The 12,825-nt window shown below is 38.1% G+C and overlaps 1 long non-coding RNA gene across 1 annotated transcript in view; it reads left to right on the plus strand.

The window, feature by feature from the left end:
• Window positions 1-12,825, plus strand: part of LOC116912065 — a 113,460-nt gene that overhangs the window by 87,730 nt on the left and 12,905 nt on the right. Inside the window, exon 2 of the long non-coding RNA XR_004389419.1 lies at window positions 3,526-3,630. This is a non-coding gene — a long non-coding RNA (uncharacterized LOC116912065). The remainder of the gene's footprint in view (window positions 1-3,525; window positions 3,631-12,825) is intronic.

Genomic DNA, 12,825 nt, shown 5'->3' on the forward strand with positions numbered 1-12,825 from the left:
ACACCAATGAGACCTGGTAGCACCATATATTTGAGCTTAGAAAAAGATCCTCTCAATGAGCTTTCAGAAAAGGCTGCAGTTGGACTAAAACCTCAAAAGATCTTGAACTTAAACCATTCAGCAGAGCCACTCATAATTGTCAACCCTTAGAAATGATGAGACACGAGAAAAATTGCATGTTCTCCCTCATTATGTATATCCGAGCTTTTAATGCATGCATGTATATGTGTAAACAGATGTTCAGTATGGTATACAGTATTATATTTTAAAAAGAAATCAAGAAAGGGTAATATCAAGAGATGAGAAGCAATGAAATGAATGCAAAAGAACAAGAGTTCTCATAAAGGACATAATGCTATTTTTCTAGTTTCGGCTGACATCGTATTTTTTTTGTTGTTAGTGTTCAATGAGTGAATAAAAATGTGACAGTGAAATATTAAACCAGAAACCAAGCTCCATGGCTTTAGAATGACCTTTCTAACTGTGTGGAAATTCACCAAGGTGCTTAGAGTTTGGGACCAGGCTACCCAAAGTGGTTTTTGTAAGCTCATTATAATAAAGTCATTTTTCTAATAAAATAAATGTGTAGACAAAAAACAAATGATGAAAATATATGAATTTGTTATTTTAAGCTAGGATAATTCATTTCACAACAATAGATAATTAGAATTTTCAGATTTTTATGGAATCACTTTCATTACCTGTCTTATTGACTGAGTGAGTGGAAACATAGAATTGTAAACAAATAATTTAGCATGCATTCTATAGGCCCAAGAACATTTAACTGAGCATAGATCAGTGAGTTTCAAATGGAAGCTCCTGAGTTATCAGTATTAATACTACTGAGTATATAATGCACGTCAATTATTGAGCTCCACTTCAAACTTACTAATTATAACTGAATAGGAGGCCCAAGATCTCCAGATGATTTTACTGCATATAAATATTCCAGTACTAATATGGTAGCATTATGGAAAAAATGAGGATTAAAAGTAGAGAATGATGAAAATTAGGCTTCAACAGAGTCTAATATGTAGATATTATTTAGTTGAAATCCTCTAAGGTGTATTCAAAAGCAATAGACCTATAAAAGCAAACGGAGGTATATGTAATATATTATATTATAATTGTAATAATATATTATATAATATTATAATATTATAATATATTTATATAACATTACAGAGTCCTTATAGCATATACCATGTTATAACATATAACACACTCACATGTATATGTGTGTGTAAAACAACTGCTACTATATGATGCTGTACACCAAAGCTTATGGACTAAATCAACTAAGAATGGAAGAATTAAAAATCCAAAGTATCTAGTCAGAGCCTGTTATGTAAGAGTAACAATTGAATAATATGCATCAGAAGATTTTTGGCCCCCAACAAAAGATCACCTCATCCATGTAAGGAAAAAAAAAAACCACTATATAGCTGCCCAAATCAGAATGTGACAGAAAAACCTGGCAAAAGAATTTTAAAGGATGTGGTTAACGTGAACGAATTAAATAAGCTTGCTTGCTTGGGACTGAGGAGATAGCTCAGTGGTTAAGATATTTGTCAAGCAGGTTTGAGGAGCGAATGCTAATACTCTGAATCCATGGATTTGTGTGTGTGTGTGTGTGTGTGTGTGTGTGTGTGTGTGTGTGTGTGTGTGGTGCACGTGTGTTTTATAAAGACTTTGTTCCCAGTACAGCAGATAGTCTTCCTAGAAGAGCTGACAAACATGTAGGTGTCTTTCCAAGAAGAGGAAGTAAGAAGAGAGGCAGAAGGCACTCTGAGAGGGAAAGCACAAGATAGGGGCCATGGTGTGTGCACCACAGGGTCATTATCTGTGGGCATTAGCAAGTGATGAAGCTGAAAATGCGGCTTGGAATGAAACTGCTACAAGCTGGGCAGAGGACCTGGTGGGTGAACAGAAAGATGAACACTGAATTCTAACATTCTGAGGCCAGATGGTATGATGGCAGGCATCTCTGAAGTGGCAGGGGAGTACCTGTAATGGGACTCCATCCAGGTGAAAGGGACGAAAGGGAGCTGTCCCTTTGGCTCTGGAGCCTTTGTCTGCCTAAGATGACAGGATCCCAGTCCTCTCAGGCAGGTACCACTGGCAGATAAAATCACAAAAGGCCACTTGTTTCAGGGAGTGAGATAGACAAAGAAACTCCTTTCTGTGTACCCAGAAGGCAAATCTCATTTCGAAAATGAAGGCTGTTTTTGCCCTCTTGTCAGGTACTCCTTCCCCAGTGGGAAGCCCCGGGTGCTCCTGATCTTCAAGTCATTTTTTTTATTAGAGGAGAATCAAGCACATTTGATATAGCTTGCCCTATGGATTGGAATGGGTGAACTTCTCACAGTCTGATTTATGTGGCTTGAATTTCTATGAAGGCAGTCATATAGTCACAGAGCTGTATCCAGAGCAAGATTTAACAAGCTACTCACTGTATTCACAGACTGAGGTACTTGGGATGGCTTAAAGCTGGTCCATTCCACAAGAGTTAGTCGTTTACACCTAAGTCTGTGTGGTTATGTTTCTAAGGAGATAGCTTGTTTTTCTTTGGTCACTCCTTATTTCTTGGAGTGTTTTATGTTCTGGGAGTAAAACCACACACTTTCCCTAAATGGTTGTTAGAAGAATAATAGACTGGCTGACAATCAATGAGTGCTGGAACAAATGAATGCTATACTAAAAAGAATTTGAATCATGGAACAAGGCAAATTAGGGTTTATATCTCGGCTTCAATTGCCCATGCAAGTGGTATATGTCAGTCGCATTGGCTAAGCCTTGTTGCATTTGGAATGTGTGTATTTCTTCATCTGTAACATAGTCTTGTTATTTTGTTTGGAAAGTTTTCTATGAAGAACCAAATACCCCTGAAATATGCATGCATTTAGCTGGATATATGAGCATTTAGTTGTGTTCTAGTTTTGTTTCTTTTGTTGTGACAAAACACTCGTTGACGCAACTTAGGAAGTCATAGTGCATCATCAGAGGAACCCAGAGAATGTGTTTAAGTCAGGATCATAGGGGCAGTAGCAGACATAGAGGCCATGGAGCAGTGCTACTATACTTACTGGTTTGCTTCCAGACTCATGTTTAACTTTTACTGTAAGCTAGGGTCAATTGTTTAGGACTGATATTGTCCATACTGGACTGGATCCTTCATTATCAATAAAAAAAAATCAAGAAAATCCCATGTAAACATGCCTACAGGCCAATCTGAGTGCAACATTCCTCAAGTTGAGGTTCTTTCCTTCCAAGTGACTCTAGTTAGTGTTAAATTGACAAAATCATCTAGTTTACGTAATACCTCCAGAATGATGAACTCTTCATGGTAATATTTAAGCTATGGCTGAAACTACATGTGGAGACCTTTCAAACTCAGTGTTTTGATCCTACCCTCTGCTGTTTAATCACACTGTCAGGTCAGAACCCTGATACCAGAAAATCATATACTCCCCAAAGTGACTGGGATACATAAAGACTGAGCATTGTTCTCATTGGCAACTATAGATGGTGCTTGGAGAATCCTGGATGTGTGGAAGACTTACTTCTGGGGCTTCTGGGAAGCATCAGTGCTTGGGCATCACTCCAGAGTCCACATTCATTACTCTGCAGGTGAGTCCCAGTATCAGAATTATTGCAACAGTCCAAATGGTGCTGTCATGTAGCCTGCATGGAAAAGGAACATTCTTCTGATCCACTCACCCCTTTATCTACAAACTCATTCTATCCATTAATTAGGAAGTCTATTCATAAACCAATACTAAGTTATTCTTCCTTTAAACTCTCCCCCAGTTACTTTGTATTTTACTCCTTCACATACATTATGATTAGACTTTTAGAATCTGATTCCTGCTAGAATTATGAGCTACTTGAAAAGCAAGATGAGATTTCTGTATCTCTAGGCATTGTCACAGTATCTGGGTAAACAAGTAAGTGTTATTGTTTATAGGTCACCTGAATTCATGCATGGAGTTCTCAGATTTTTATAGGTGGTCTTATCCATACTTTCCAGGAGGAAATTATAAAATCTGAGTTTATAGGAAACTTCCTAGTTGAAAAAGTTTATTAATCTGTTAAGACCATTTACATTTCAAGCAAAACAAGTTGTTTCACCTACTTAGATTACAAGACATATTTATTTGTAATTTTATATAGATAAAATGAATGATATGAAGAGATGACAGATAAATAGATATACAGCCTCAAACTAATATTGACTAAATGTAGAAAATTACTCAGAAACTCAAATAGTATTTCTGTGGTTCAATATCTCTTTCTTTATCTTTCTTTGAGTTAGCACCATTCTCAGACAAATTTTGCAATCCTCTTGGTAGAGGGGTGGTGGCTGAGCAGTCAAAATTTATATTCTCTTGGGTTTAAATTAGCAGAAAATTTCTCTGAAGCCTATGAAAAAAGTCCTGTGATATTGTCTAGGCAATACAGATACATCTCTGAAGCAGTCACTGGAGACAGCCAGGAAAGGGAAGTGCTGTGATTGATGTGCTCACCTGAGCCTGAGATAGATGGAAAAAGAGGTTTCCTAGACTCTAACCATGGCATGAATTTCTAAACTACAACTGAATTCTGGGTAGCAGATATTCTAATCAGAATATAGTTGGAAAATTCATTGAAATATATTTTATGTAGAAAATTTGATAGGATTTTATTCAGTGAGTACAAGAAGTTGAACTACGCTGCGTTGGAGAGCTTCTCCTATAGTTTACATAATTTTCAAGAGAAGCTAGTGTAAGCATGCTTCATTTAAAACTGTCATGCCATGGTGAGGTGTTGCTACCACTAATAAAGATGAAGACTTCCTTAATTCCTGATCTTCCCTCCTAACAGCCTGACTTTAAGTGATCTAAGGAGCTTGTGTGATTTTAATTCTCACATAGTCAATATGCAATAGACCTCCATCTGTCTTCCAATAAATACTGACACTAACGCATTTGATGGAAAATATATGCTGGGTTCTTAGTTTCTGAAGATAAATAAGAAACCTCCTTCACTGAAGGTCCTCAGAATCTCAAAACGACAGGTATTGGCGAACTGACCATACGCGATCATGACAAATGTTTTGCTTAAGGGATGAACTTCATACAATGAGAGCATAGAGCAAGGGGAGGAATGGGTGACTACTGCAACAAGGCAACTTGATCCTTTGGTGAAGAGAAGCTGAATGTACAGGTGTAGATGTAGCTTTCAGAGCTATTTTATATAATAGCTCAGTGAACATTTTCTTATCTCTCTTCACTCTTCTCATTTCGACTGAATGGGAAGGATGGAGAATAGACAGCAAAATAAGAAGATGAAAAGCGGTCCTTCTCTTGGGCGGGACACCTGCCTGTCAGAGACTGTAGTTGTTAGCGTGAATCAGAGAAAAGCCTCATCTTATTCTTCTTGAAAGCCAGGGGCTCCACATGATACTCTGGACTGGGAAGTATAGTTTAAGGATGAAGATATACATTCCTTGTTTATTAGGGTGATGAACACTGGCTTGAAGTTTCACCCAGTGACAGTGACAGGTTAATTGTTACTCAGTAGTTCTAAGAGAATAGTCCAGGGGAAAAAAGAAAACGCAATCAGATCTAAAACAAATTCTTTGCCTAAATTCTATGAGTTCTGCATGCTCATCCTTCTCTTTCATCCACTAGAAAACTGATAAGAGGGATTAGAATTGCACTAGAAAGATTCACAAGGAAGGGCATGTGTCATGAACAGTAGGTAGGACTCTATTTAGACTATATTAAGTAAAAAACTAGAGCAGGAAGCGATTCTGGGTGCTACCTCCTGAGGCTATGGCTCAGAGAAAGAGCCCTTTAGGTTACTCAGTTTATTGTGTGACTCTATTAAAAGTTACTTGAGGCCTTCTTTTTTACTTTAAGGACTTTTTTCTGACAATAAGAAATTCATAATTGTTGCCCTGCTTAGAGTTATATTCTGAGTGGATATAACATTATTGCAATAAAACTGTAGAGTCCATGAGTGGTATAGCACATTGTGGTTTTCTCTCACCTTTCCACTTGTCTCTGGAGAAGTAGCTATCTCAGGAAATGAATGATTCTAGGTTACTAGCAATTAGTTGACACAAATGAACACCAAGCAAAGTCCTGGCCTTGCAGGTATAGGCCCCCTTCAACAACACTCCAGTCTACCTCTGGAGGTACGAATTACAAAAACAAAACAAACAAACAACAAAAAACCCAACCAACCAACCAACCAACCAACCAACCAACCAACAACAAAACCATCATGTGAAATAACTGGGTATGTATGTTAGCCACCATGCTAGATGTTAGATGGATTTACCATGTAGAAACTTTAAAAAACAAAATGGTGACTTTTTCCTATTTGTTAGATGTTTACTTCATAATTTATTTTATCTTTACTTTATACTCTATTTGCTTTATAAATCTATTATTGATTTCCTATAACAAGGAGGTATAAACTAGTATCTTTAGCCTAAAGTATGGATCCTAACCTGGAAATCCTCTAGAGAACAACATGCTGAACGCCAGTGAATATAGTAACACGATGGTTAGATCAGAGGCAAAGCTGGACACACATAGCCATTTCCAGGAGGCAGCAGCTACCCATGGAAATGATGGGCCATTATTTCCTGTGGTATCATTTCTGGAAAATGGTAGAAAATACAGATTTTAAACATGAAGTAACTTGGTTTTAAATATTGGAAATTTGCTTCAAAGTTTGACGAATGTACATGCAGCTGAAACTAAATGGCTCACATCGATAGCCTGAGAGTTCTGACCTCCTGATAAAGCTCCAGATATGTTCTAGAGCTCTAAATTTACGGAGGAGCTCCTCTGAAAATGTTGGCTAGAGAATTATATTTTTATTTCACAAATGGGACTTGGAGGTGAGCTCATCTTTGCTAAACAAAACCCAGGTTCCAGAAAGGTAATCTGTCTTCCTGATTTCTCTCTTTCATTAGAAGGCTATTGACAAGTGTTTTCTCAATCAATTACTGTAACCACTCAACTGTGATATTTCCAGGTCAGAAGAGCACCTCAACAACTGTCAACAGGCCAGACAATCTTGTTTTTCATTTGTCAAAGGTGCAATCGCTCTCCATTACACATGCATCTATATGTAGTACAAAGCTTTGACACAGAGATCTGCTACAAAGCCCTTGAAGAAGACATCCAGGAGACAGAAGATCATGATGGAAATGGACCTAATTGTAAATCTCAAAGTTAGCTACTAAAATCAATGTCTTGAAATAGAAGAACTCACACAGAGATTGGATTTTTATAGGCCCAACTAATCTGTCTTTGGCATACACAGAAACATTCAGGATAGAATATTTGGTCTTACTCAACTTCCAAATTTGGTGATATCTAAACTCCTATTAGCCTGGTATGATTGTCAGCTTTGGTTTTATGTGGAACTCTAGCAATGGGTACAGGAAAATAGAGATCTGCCTCCCATTCATGTCAAAATATGTAGCTGTCTTATTGTATTTCTCCTTGAGTGACAGAATTTCCAAGGAAGCCATATGGTGATTATTAAACACTTATATAGTGCCATCTGTATACTAAGTGCCTCAGAAATAAAACAAGAGCTCTTATGAGCAAGCTGAGGACTTGTGGACAAGGTAAGGACATGGAGACAGAGGAAAAGGCAGAAAAGGTGAATTCTCAGAGTGTGTCAAATGGGCTGTTAACTTGAGTAGAAAGGAAGTGATTGGCCCCCATGGAAAATCTGAAGCACCAGGAGCAACATGGGGAGGGCAGGGAAAGCAGTGCCAGAAAAAAAAATAATGATCATGGTGTTAGTACTTAGTTTAGCGTATGAGTAAAACAAGCAAGGCTTGCATGGGGGAGTTTTGATAACTTTCATGCATGGTATGGGTTCCTATTTCATTTATAAATATTAAAAAAATGATAGTTCAAAAGAAGTCTCTGACTTGCACAATCCTAAGAGCAAGCAAGTGGCGGAGATGGAACTCAGACTTATCTTTGTGAGTCTTTTAAGAATCTGGTGATTATAGGGGTTCATGAAGAAATTGGTACAACCCTGAGTTACTTGTACTATTTGAGAGCTTAGGTGGGTATTGCGACTATGGGACAGTATAATGGAGGACCCCTTTTGGATATTCCATCCCTCTCTGAAACTTGAGATATTTATGTCCTCAATGATTTTTACCTAGCTGACTAATAAATACATTGATAATTCCAAAATAATAACCTTTATTCCAATAATAATTGAACGTTCCAATAAATAATAATTTCCATTACATAGCATGATTACATACCATGAATTGCAAATCTTTTGGGTATATTACCTTGGCAGATCATCATGATAACTACATGATGAGAACATTTCTTCATGTTATACCTCAAAAAATTACAATAAAGAACAGGAGGAACTTGTTAGAGAACTGAGCTGAGGTTTGTTCCACACTAAACACTGCACTCTAGTGAAATTAGCTCTTTGCTGTGATAGAAGAGGACTTATCATTTAAAGAAGCCCATCCTCCAATCATAATGAACCCAGGCAGGGTGTATATAGAATTTGTCAAAGCTTTTGACAGAGAGATAGCGACCAAAGAAACTTGCACCAGCTGACAGCAACCAAAGCCCATCCCCCAAGTTTAGGCAGCTTTTCTGTTATCTGCTATTCACAGTCCCCCACCCCTGAAGGAAGCAAAAGAATTAACCAGCTGTTTTGTCATTTAAACAAACGAACAATATCCAGAACGATATTAATATGGATATTTGGAATCGGTGTGGATTTCAAATGTATGTCAAGTTGTAACTTAGCAATCGCAGGTGGACCCGATTGTGGTCATCAGTGTGGGCATGAAGGAAAAAAAAAGAGGTTGGATAGGAAGGAACAATAACCAATGATAAAGTAGCAGATAGACACAGTCCTGTGTCAGGCTCACTCGGTCCATTTTCTCAAAGAAGAAAGCCATCAGTCTTGACGATTTCTCCACCCAATGTGACAATCTCTAATTTATTACAGGCACATCTTAGGCTGGATTTTTTGAGTAATATGAGTTTTTTTTATTTATAGGAGAATTTAAATATGGCATTTTTCAAAGTGTAAACTTCAGATCGAGCTATCAGCTGGAGTCATAAATCACAGCTGCTTCATTTCCAAATCGTTAGGGAGACCGAAAGCTTAAAGTATTTAATTTATCCAAGCCACATGGGGTAGTTTATCATAGTGTGTGATGTATCATTTTTTTATTTCAATGCTGACTGGTAAATTTTTTTGAACAAATCATAGTAGGTTTGGGGGTTATATGAAGGCAACAACAATCTTCAGAACCTCCGAGGAATAGGCGACTTAAAAATCCATATGAATAGTTGCAGAAGTGATGGTTTATATAATATTAGGGTAAATCCATGATGTGTTAGGGTAACTCCTATTAAAATCCATTTTACATCCATTGAAACATTAATTTTTAAGCACATTTGAAGAACAGAAATAGGTGTGACACGGATATGATAGATGCAAAATGGACTAGTCCCTGCTTGGTCAGAAAAAAGCAGTTTTCCCTTATGTATTTCTTTCTAGAAAGTGAATACTTATATGGGAAACTATCTTGCATTGACAAGAAACTGTCTTACATTACTGGATGAGCAAGTTTTTATTTTAGTTAGACTTAAAATTTTATTAAGTTAGTAACATGAATCCTTGAATTGTTTTTATCTTTCTAAGGTGGGTGGTAGGTCTTCCCTTAAATAACAAAGAATTTTTATAGTGATGATGGAACAATGTGGGTTAAATGGTGAGCCTTGAGTCTGTTCCAGAGTCAAGCTTTTGAGGTGAGATAGTCACAGATGTTTAATGGACTACTGGCCAGTGTAAAAAGGAGTGAATGGTCGCAAAGACAATCTTCTTTTCAGCTTAAAATGGCGTAATCTGGTGCTGGTAAAATGGCTCACCACCATGACTGATTGCCAGAGTACAAGCCACAGGAACGTCATGGTGGAATGAAAGTGACCTTCACCCCAACACAGTGGATATAGTTCCTCTAGTGTGCATGCACACACACACACACACACACACACACACACACACACACACACACACACTAAATGATAAAAAATAAGTATGTCTGCCTTGTGAAATTGTGAGATTTATTTACAATTTTGTAGATTTTCATTTGTAACTCCACCTCTATATTCATTACAGAATTAATAGCAGCCAAAACTATAAAACAGTCCAAATGCTCTTTCAATCTATGATCAGATTTTTTAATGTTGCATACACAGGAAGACATACATACACATATTATGTAGCCTTAAAGAGGTGTTTATGATGGCATGGATGAGGCTAGATGATGGTAGACACAGAAGGACAAACACTCCACTCATGATTTATTTTTTAACAGTGTTAAAACTTGTAGAAGCAGAGAATACAGTATAGGTTGCCAAGCTTTGAGCTTTTTGGGCAAACTGGGATTTGTCTGTTTAAATGGACCTAGGTGGACACATTTGATTGCAGTCCAAAGCAGCATTATTTTTAACCTTGTGAACATCTGCATACCACCCTACCTAGATTTGAATTTTCTTTTTCATGATTTAGACATAGCAAACCCAGACTACATCAAAGGGTGACTTCATCAATGACTTCATGTACCGTTTGCCCCAGAACTTCTGTTTTTCATAAGAACTCTGTAGTATGAAATGGACACTGAGGATGTAAGTCAAAATAAAAGAAAGATAAGCTTGTACTAGACAGCCAACACTATATAGTACCATACATACAGTACAAGTGCCCATTCATAGGAACCATGCATTGGAGGGGTCTAAACTCCAGCATGGAACACAAACTCAATACCATGGATTGTACAGACATGGTTAACATTCTAGTAAGCTACCACTCTGAGGAAGTGAGCTGGGATAGCCCTTTGCAGATCAGTGAAATGAGTATTAGAAAATGGACTTCATGCCACAGTCACGTGCACTTTCATTCCACCGTGCATGGCTTAAGATCCTCAACTCAGGGCTCACTATGAGACCCACCAAAGAGCAAAACATCAACCTTTTGAACGAGCTTTCTCAGAGAATAAAGTGATGTGATTGTCAGTAAAGGTACTGACTGAACAGACAGGATTTAAATGCCTCTCATTGGAACATCTGCCTACGTGTCCTGAAAGGAGTAGAAAAAGTATGCAATGCACGAGGCTGACCACAGTGGCATGAATAAGGTGCCATATGTCACAAATGTCACAAATGCAGAGATGAATATGTCATTTCCTGAGCAAATTGACTTTATGACTACCCTGCCTGTGGGAAGACATAGTCCAACTTCTCATGCCATCGAAGGGCTCACCTGTCTCATCCTGCCTCAGCTCTTGTTTTGACTTGGTTGAACCACTCGCTTTGGCTTATCATTCTGAGGACTTTCATGTTTTCAAGGTTTTGGTCTTTCTAGTTATTCCACCTAACCTTCTTTTCTTTTCTTTTTCTTTTTTTTATCTTTATTAACTTGAGTATTTCTTATTTACATTTCGATTGTTATTCCCCGTCCCGGTTTCCGGGCCAACATCCCCCTAGTCCCTCCCCCTCCCCTTCTATATGGGCTTCCCCTCTCCATCCTCCCCCCATTGCTGCCCTCCCCCCAACAATCACGTTCACTGAGGGTCCAGCCTTGGCAGGACCCAGGGCTTCCCCTTCCTCTGGTGCTCTTACTAGGCTATTCATTGCTACCTATGAGGTCAGAGCCCAGGGTCAGTCCATGTAGAGTCTTTGGGTAGTGGCTTAGTCCCTGGAAGCTCTGGTTGCTTGGCATTGTTGTTCATAAGGGGTCTCGAGCCCCTTCAAGCTCTTCCAGTCCTAAAATCTCATTCTTTGGTCAAGAAATACCTATTATCATCGAGCACCTTGTTTCTCTCAGTTGGGATTGGTCAGTCTTCTCCCTGGATCACTGCTGTGCATAGTTACCTTTGCCTTTTAACTTGTAGCATGGCCTCAGATACAACATCCGAAGAACTTGCCGTCTATTTTTCTTTAGCTTGTTGGCATCATGGGGCAGAGAACCTCTGTCCTTTTCATATTGAACGCTCAACACTTAGCATAATTTCTAGAAGTTACAGCTTCTTTCTTTTTCATCCTTAATCCTTAACACTTAACATTATTTCTGGAAGATATATTCTGCCATAGCATCACCAAAGGAATAAGTTCTTCTGTGAAAAATAGGACAAGTTAAACAGGGACTGCAATATAAGTAATTGATTAAACATATATAAAAAATTAAAAGGCAATGCAAATACAGCACAATGGAGATACTTCAAGAAGCTGTTATTAACACTACATGTATTAGAGAAATATGAGGTAATGAGGTCCAAGGTGTTTGAAAAAGGAACTTTGTACAGCTGGTAAGGAAAGGGTGACACTTCTCAGCAGTGGTCACTCATATGTCCCAAGTTTTCTTCGGTGTTTGCCGTGTGAATGAGGATGTTGCTGAATATACCACTTGGAAGTACAGACACTATGTTGAGCCCCTCGCTCTCTTCTTCCTCTCTATCTTAACTGTAATGAACATTTCACATGGACTGACTTCTAAACTATATAATCACTTAGTGGTAACTACCATTCACTGTAGAAAAGTTCTGGCTTATCCTTCAGTTGGGAGTACATGAAATTTTTCTTAACTTTTTAGGGATGTCGTAAAATATGAATGTAATAGACATGTCAGATATTGCATTGTTTCATTTGGTGACTTTGTAAAACCATTGGGGGTACCATTGATAGAGTACTTGTCCAGGATAGAGGAAGCCTTGGGCCACTGCACCACAAATCTGGGAATGTCCATACCCATCTGTAATGA

This window comes from Rattus rattus, chromosome 1, assembly GCF_011064425.1.
Source record: "Rattus rattus isolate New Zealand chromosome 1, Rrattus_CSIRO_v1, whole genome shotgun sequence".
NCBI lineage: Eukaryota > Metazoa > Chordata > Mammalia > Rodentia > Muridae > Rattus > Rattus rattus.